General features: G+C 38.8%; 1 non-coding gene across 1 annotated transcript; it reads left to right on the top strand.

Annotated features, from left to right (window-relative positions):
• The first annotated feature begins 346 nt into the window (after positions 1 to 346).
• Positions 347 to 452, top strand: LOC132035651 (small nucleolar RNA R71). Its single transcript, XR_009409373.1, has one exon. It is a non-coding gene; the product is annotated as a small nucleolar RNA R71 (small nucleolar RNA).
• The last annotated feature ends 7,497 nt before the right edge of the window (positions 453 to 7,949 follow it).

Below are 7,949 nucleotides of genomic sequence, written 5' to 3'. Positions count from 1 at the left end.
AGTATGGTACATCCCTTTTGGTAAAACTGTATCATCCTCACAAATATTTACCTTTTTGATCTGGGACTCATCAAACTTCTTCGTCAACAGGAAATATTTGTTGCAAGTTCTCGCCAAGGTTTGCGGGTATCTTGATTCTCCTTCACTATATTCTCGATCATAGCACTACCAAACGGTACCACATCGCATTGTTTGAGTGCCAAGCCCGATTATGAGTCGTCGAAAGTATGGTGGTCACCCGTCGATAAGATTTGTTCATGAAACAACCATCGCCGCATTATTCGCAACCGATCGCGTCACTGGATCTAACCCTCGGTAGAACTTCTCCATTAATATGTCATCCGGAAAACCATGATTTGGGCTCTTCTGCAAATAATCCTTGAATCTCTCCCATGCTTCATATAATTGTTCTCCCGGTCGTTGCTTAAATTCATAGATCTTGTCACGAATTTCAGCCTTTTTGCTATGGGGTACCATTTTGTGAGAAAAGCAGTCACCATCTCTGCCCATGAAGTAATCGAATTTCGGGGCAGCTTCTCAAACCATGTTCTTGCCTCTCCAGCCAAGGAATATTTGAATAACCTCAACCGAATAGCATCTTGTGGAACGTTGTTCTGGATGTGATTAGCACACACATCCATAAAATTTTGCAAATGACGTTGAGGGTCATTCTCGGTAGAGTTCCAAAAGTATCCCTCAAGCTTCAACAACTGGTATAGAGAGGAGTCAATTTTCACAGTAGCAGCTCCAACTCGAGGCTGAACAATAGCAGATGCATAATCCTCCTCTGGAACAAGCTCAGCGAAAACATTCTCATCATCTGAATCATTCGCCTGATTGTTCAACCGATTCCCCTGGTTACCAGCACGTTGATTTTGCTGATTCTGATTCATGTTCACCTGGTTTACACAGAGTAGCAAACAAGGTGTGATGGAATAAGCAAAAGACTTCAATAAAGCAAACACTATTTAGTAATTTCAAAACCGTATTCCCTGGCAACGGCGCCAAAATTTGATACGCTCAAATTACACCTATTAATGGTATAACGCGGATGTTGTCAAATATAGTAACCCAACAAGGTTGGGGTCGAATCCCACAGGGAATAGGGTGTGAAAAGGTTACTAAATTCGTAGAATGCTATGTTTAGGTCTAATGTCTTAATCCGATGATTTTGGTAAAAGTTGGGTTTTTAGTAACTAATTGCTAACTATTGCTTTGGTTGTGAATTTATGGTAAAAGAAACTAAGGTTGTGTCCCCTTTAGATAGAGTGTATGATCATGGGTATTGATCTTGATATACTTCTAATGGATCATTATATGAATGCACTTAATCTCTATATGAATCTCTACTATTTCCCAATAAATAAAGATTATTTCTTTCTATGATTTTCCCAAATATAAGAAAGTAACTATGAAGAACGATTAATCATGCCAAGTAAATTCTTCTTATTCCTAAGTGAATTTATTAAACAAAGTTTAAAGCTTTGAGTTCTTGTTGTTTATTCTTACCAACCCTAATTATTTTCCCAAATAAATCAAGGTTTATGGCTTTAATCAATGTTTGCAACCATTAATTATGAATGAAGAATGAAGAATAAACAAACCCTAATAATCCATTATATATATATATCAATCACAAACCCAATCACAAAACACCCATCAATTGGGTTCACAACCCTAGTAAGGAAAATTAGCTACTCATGACAAAGAACAAGAAACAAGAAATTGAAGAATTCATAATTGCTTACTTTGGAAGAAAAGAGGAATTGATAATACTTGAATTGATGTTTGAACCTTCAAAAACTAGAGAGTATTTAATGTTCTAAGTCAAGAGACAAAAATATGACAACTAATAATAATTAAAACCCTACAATGACTATTTATAAGTTTTGAAAACGTGAAAGTTGCAGATTTGCACTTTGGTCCCCGTCGATACGAAATACGGTCCGTAAAGTGGTTTACGGACCGTAAATTCCTTTACGCCATCCGTCACTTCTTCCCATCTTTTGAGCAACTTTGATCTTCTGAAATACGGACCGTAAATTGGTTTATGGTCCGTATAAATGTTCCGTCGTCTTTCAACTTCCAAAACTTCGACTTTCTTGCCATGCTCACATGGTTAAATACGCCTTGAAATACGGACCGTAAAGTGGAATACGGTCCGTAAAAGTTGTTCGTAAATCACCATATCTCGGCTGACTTTATGTTTCCTTATTCTTTAATACGACCATGAGAATACGGTCCCGTATTTGAGAATACGTTATTTTCGAAAAACCAAAAACATATTCTTCAACTTTTGTCATCAAACCAGTCATGGCTCAATGACCTTGACTGCGAGATTGACCTCGAAAAACACTAAAAACACATTAAAATAGGACAAGTCCCTCATCGGTTGTGTATACTTGCTTAAAAACAAGTCCGATTGTATCCAGCCTTTTACAAGTTTATGAACTTTTGCCTCCGGGTTCCCTTATAGGTTTTTTTGGATTTTGAACTTATAGTATGAACCGAGTGTCGGCGATGCTATCATTGCCTTGTTTCTTGTATCAAAATGTCTCTGCATGTTTTATTTTTTGATAATTCATACTTGTCATGACCCAAACTAATAGGCCGTGAAGGTACTAACTCGCACCAAGTTAGTAAGCCATCTACAACCGTTTGAACAACTTGCAAGGAAAATTATGCGGAAAAGAAAATATATAAGTCATTTTAAAGTCTTAATAAGTTGATAGTCATAAAAACATAATAAGGAGTACAGCCCCCAAAATCTAGTGTCACTAGTGCAAGAATGGACCAAATAAGTACAAGTCTGGAATGTTGTTTGGAAGTAAATGACAGAAATAAGGGGATAGAGAGAAAATCCGGTGCCACAGATCGCCATGTAGCTAACCCCGAACTCTCCGGAATAGTCTCCTTTACGAGCATCTAGATAATCTTGCGGACCACTGGTACTAGGCACTGAATCTACACACAAATGATTGCAACAAGTGTAGCGTGAGTACAAAGAACAATGCATACTCAACAGCATCGTCGATCGATCCTAACAAAAATGGAGACGAGGGATGGTCTACGATTACTACTTCCACACTTAACTACTATTAGTCCATAATAATAAAGAAAATAACATCTTACAATAATCTCGGTTATAAGCCTAAGTGAAGCTTCTAATCCACAAGTCTGGCAAGATCCAAAGTATACAATTAAGGTAAAGTTGGCAATCAACTCAACAAACCATAACAAGCAAACAAGGAGAAGATATGATATGCAATGATAACTAATGTGATGCAATTCAAGGGCTTTTTCCACCATCTGATACACACACACGCTCTATTCTATGAATCGTGATCCATGGGGGACTCGCGAGGTCCATATACGGACTCGGCATTCTTAGATCTCCCAGATCACATCGGGTCTTATCCATTTTAGGCTTTCAATCATAACTCTTAGCTCGTAGGCTCTAAATCAACATACTCGACCCTTGGGCCCACATTACCTGTCATTTAGCTAATCTGGCCTACAATACCATCATCACTCCGTCCGAAATCATTTAACCTCGGACTTCACAAGTGTATCCTCTAAAGCACCTGAGATACGGCATAAAGCATGAATATGGTATGCACAACCATATGAAATCAGTTTAAATGATACAGACTCAATTCTTAGCTTTTTTCCACTTTTAAACAAGTATTAGGAGTGATGAGAAAAATATAATCACAACAAGACAAGCAATAAACACAGAACCATGTATATAAGGGACCTCATATCCCAATCACAGACACTATCAATCTATGCTACCAGCTAGTGCCTAAAGCATGGCATTCAAACCTGACTATACAATTGAAAGTACATAATTCCGTCATCATAACACCGATATCTAATATAAGTACTCGTCACCTCATAAGTATCGGAACCCCCTTACGTTGCCCCGTTGTCCTCTCTTATTAGTTTAATTTTAATTAACCAAAAATGCTTAAGCTAAGGTTCACAGTCTCAAGATGCCATGTAAGAAGTTCATCAAATCACAGCCGAGCCTTACCCTTATGCAGAGCTTCCGAACGATCCCAATCTATTCAAACACAGATTAAGCGTAACAATACGAGTCAATCGATATCCATACTACCTTATAAAATATTTGGGTCTCAAAAGTCAACCCAAAACCCTGTTCTAAATCTCAAAGGTCAAATCCATAATTTCGTTGGAAAATCGGTTCAATAAGGCCAAATTATTATTCTAGGGAGTCATATAAATCCAATTATATCAATATTAGCATACTTTAAATCCGAACCCAAAAAGTCACCCAAAATAAGATTCTGAGCCACGAAGGGTAAAATAGGAAATTTGGCCAAAATTAGTTTATCAATGATTTATAAAGCCTATAGACCAAAAATGAACTAAATCCAACATCAATTTCTTGCTCAAATCAAGAATTTACCGTTTCTAATTTAGGGTTCTTATTCACCAAATTCCTTCCTTAAATCATGATTTTTACCTTGTAAATATCCATTAATTAATGATATAAATGTAAAGTAAAAAAAAAAAAAGAAGTTAAAAACTTACCCACTTGATGAACCTTGCAAATCCTCTCAATAATCCCCTTAATGCGAAGTCTAGAGCTCAAAATTTGAGAATGGGGGTTTAAACTAGAAATGTGTCTTTTAATTCTGTCCAGGTACAGATTGCTCTTCGCAAATGCGAGCTTTTACCCGGCCCTAGCCTACGCGAACTCGATCAGACCATGTCGAAAGCAATGGTTGGTCAACTCGATGCAGACCCCATTTTCCTCTTCGCGAACGTGACCCTTTCGTGACAACTAAGTGCCTCGAGAATGCGGCCCTTCTACGCGAACGCGTACAAGGAAAGCAGAAAACACTAAACGAGAAAAATTTGGTTTTTCACCATTTCACCCCAAAAATCCAAGACTTATCCGAAACCTCCCGGATACAAACCAAATATGCATCTTAGATATAAAACACGCTACGAAAACACTCGCGCACTCAAAATTTCCAAAAGAGGTCGTCTTGACACCAAAATACCCCAAGACCCTCAGGAGCTGAACCAACCACTCTACCAAGTTATAATAAACGTTTCAGACCTTATGGAATCGACAAAAATCTTGAAAAGACTCATTTACCCCAATGTTAACTTTGGTCAACTCCACACTTAAAAATTCTAAAAACTCCATTCTTTCTCAAATCACACTTGTTTGCCTCGAGAATCGCGTCAATCCTCCCCACAAGTCAAATGTACTCTAACGGAGCAAGGGAAAATGTCAAAATAGCCAAAACGACCTTACGGGTCATTATAGTACTTTCCCTAGAAAAATAAGGAAAATGAATAGCGACTTAAAACTTCGCAATTTTGAGGCAGAAGGTTTTATCTTTGACCATAGCAGTGTCCATTTAAGGACCGATCAACCTATTTGGGTCGAAAGGTGAATTTTACAAGTTTATTGGATTTCAACCATAATGTGAGCAAGTTTGTTTAGTTCCTTTCTAAACATAAATTACCTTAATGGATCCTAAATGGTTTCTCGTTTAATATACTCTATTTAAATTTCTTTTCACCAGTTAAATTTTGTCTGAATGCTAAGGCGATTGAACTCAACCGTTTCCTTTGTAAGGCTTAAACTTTATCCAGATAAGAAAGGGCCTTATTGTTATGATGCTTTATAAAAGGACATCTAACATTCGTTTTGGCACAAGTTTTTGGTATGTAATAAACAACATCCGTTTGATCTAACTTTGCTTTCAGTTGCAAGAGACTTTCCTTTTTTTATGGACAAATGTAAAAAGAACTTAGTTGCCATCTAGTGTGGTTAGTCCAGTTACATCCGTAAGATGTTCTAGTTCCATTGACCGGGCAGTCCCAGGTGCTAGTATGCTTTTGGCTTGTAGCTAGCCGAAAAAACAAAAATTAGTGACATTTCCTTGAAGCTCAGCTCTGACGGTAGGGATATATAGACCCACTGGTGTTTGGATGTAAATGATAAAGACCCAAGCACTGTATAATAGCTCCGAGGAAAAACGTCATTACAAACCATGTAGTGTTGCCTCATTAAAAACCTTGCTGGAAAAACCTAATTAGGACAAAAATCGGACGAAGAAAAAAAGTGTGCAGCCCTATTGGACATATATTTCGCAATTAAGCATAGTAATGTTTCAGATGGCTAACATTCCAAATGCTTGGAAGATTTTGTCCATCTTTATCTTCTAAGTGATGCGATCTTTTACTGGCGATCCGGGTAACTTTAAACGCTCCTTCCCAAGTCAAACCTAACTTTCCTGCATTCGCATCCCTAGTGTTATGGGTCACCTTCTGGAGTACCAAGTCCCCAACATAGAAATGTCGGAGGTTGGTACGACAGTTGCAGTACCATTCCATCTGTTGTTTTTGCGCCACCATCCGGACGTATGCAAGATCTCTATGTTCCTCGAGCAAGTCCAATTGGATCAGCGTTGCGTCTGAATTGGATCGTTCATTAGCCCGTAGGTACCGCAGACTTGGAGTCCCTACTTCAACCCAAATTGATGGCTCTACCTCATAAACTAAGGAAAAGGGTGTTACCTTGGTACTTGACTTTGTTGTGGTTCTGTAAGCCTAAGGAACCTCAAGTAGTTTTGCAGGCCATGATCCTTTGGCATCCTTTAATTTCTTCTTTAGGTTTTGGATTATAGTCTTGTTAGTTAATTTTACCTGATCATTTGCACTGGGATGATAGGGAGAGGAGGTGATACGCTTAATTTTTAGGTCCTCGAGAAACTTAGTGACCTTGGACCCAACGAACTGAGGGCCGTTGTCACAAGCTATTTCCTTTGGGATACGAAAGCAGCAGATGGCATACTGCCAAATGAAGTCTATCAGCTTCTTCTTGCGGATCTTCTTCTGGGCTCTTGCTTCAACCCACTTAGAAAAATAGTCAATCATACCTAACGAATGCAACTCTTCCCCCGGTTGTGCAATATTTGCGCATGATGTTGGCACTTGTCTCATATCCGGATGAACGCCTTCATATCTTTCTCTATCTTGGGCTAATAGTATTCGACCCTTATAAGCTTCCTCATCAGGGACTTTGCACCTGAAGGATTGATGTAGATTCCCCCATGGACATCTCTCATTACATATTCAGCTTCCTTAGGTCCCACACAATGCGCCAACGGGCTGTAATAGCACCTTCGGTGTAACATACCATCTATGATGCAATATCAGGTAGCCTTAGCTCTTAGGGATATAAAGGTTTTCAGGTCTTCTGATAATTATTTGTACTTCAGGTAATCCAGGAACTCATTCCTCCAATCCCAGATCAAGTTTGTGGAGTTTATATCATCATACCCTGCATGATCTAATGCCTAATAGAGCAATTAAACCACTGACACGGCGTTCGGGCCTGTTGATTTCGTGGATGAACCTAACTGGGCTAGTGCATCTGCCTCCACATTTTTTTCCCATAGGCACGTGCACCACCGGACACTCCTAAAATCTAGAAAGTAGCTTTAGAGCCTTTTCGAGGTACCGCAACATGCGTTCCTCCTTTTCTTCGAACACTTCATGCACCTGATTCACCACCAGTAAAGAGTCACACTTTGCCTTGATTAACTCTAAACCTCGCCATCGGGCTTGTTACAGTTCGCATTTTCACGGGCGGGGTTAGCGCTTGGAAAAGTTACTTCGAAATCGTTGGTGCACTTTCGGACTTTGTTTTAAAAGAGTCGCCACCTAATTTTTAGGAAATTAGGAAAACCAATTTTGAAGGGTTTATTCATACACTTAGTGAAAATCCTTCTTAATCCAAAGTTCTGGTAAGGGTTCCGTGATCCCCTAGGGAAGGTGTTAGGCACCCTAGTATTAAAGATCCATACTATACGGTTGACCTTCGAATTTCAATGTGTGAGTATTTGCATGAACTATTTATTTGGTGTTTGTTTCCCGTAAAGATCTTGTCATTTGCATAT

This window comes from Lycium ferocissimum, chromosome 10 (assembly GCF_029784015.1).
Source record: "Lycium ferocissimum isolate CSIRO_LF1 chromosome 10, AGI_CSIRO_Lferr_CH_V1, whole genome shotgun sequence".
NCBI classification, from domain to species: Eukaryota; Viridiplantae; Streptophyta; class Magnoliopsida; order Solanales; family Solanaceae; genus Lycium; species Lycium ferocissimum.
The sequence above is the reverse complement of the archived record's forward strand: the minus strand, read 5'-3'. Positions and strand labels throughout refer to the sequence as shown.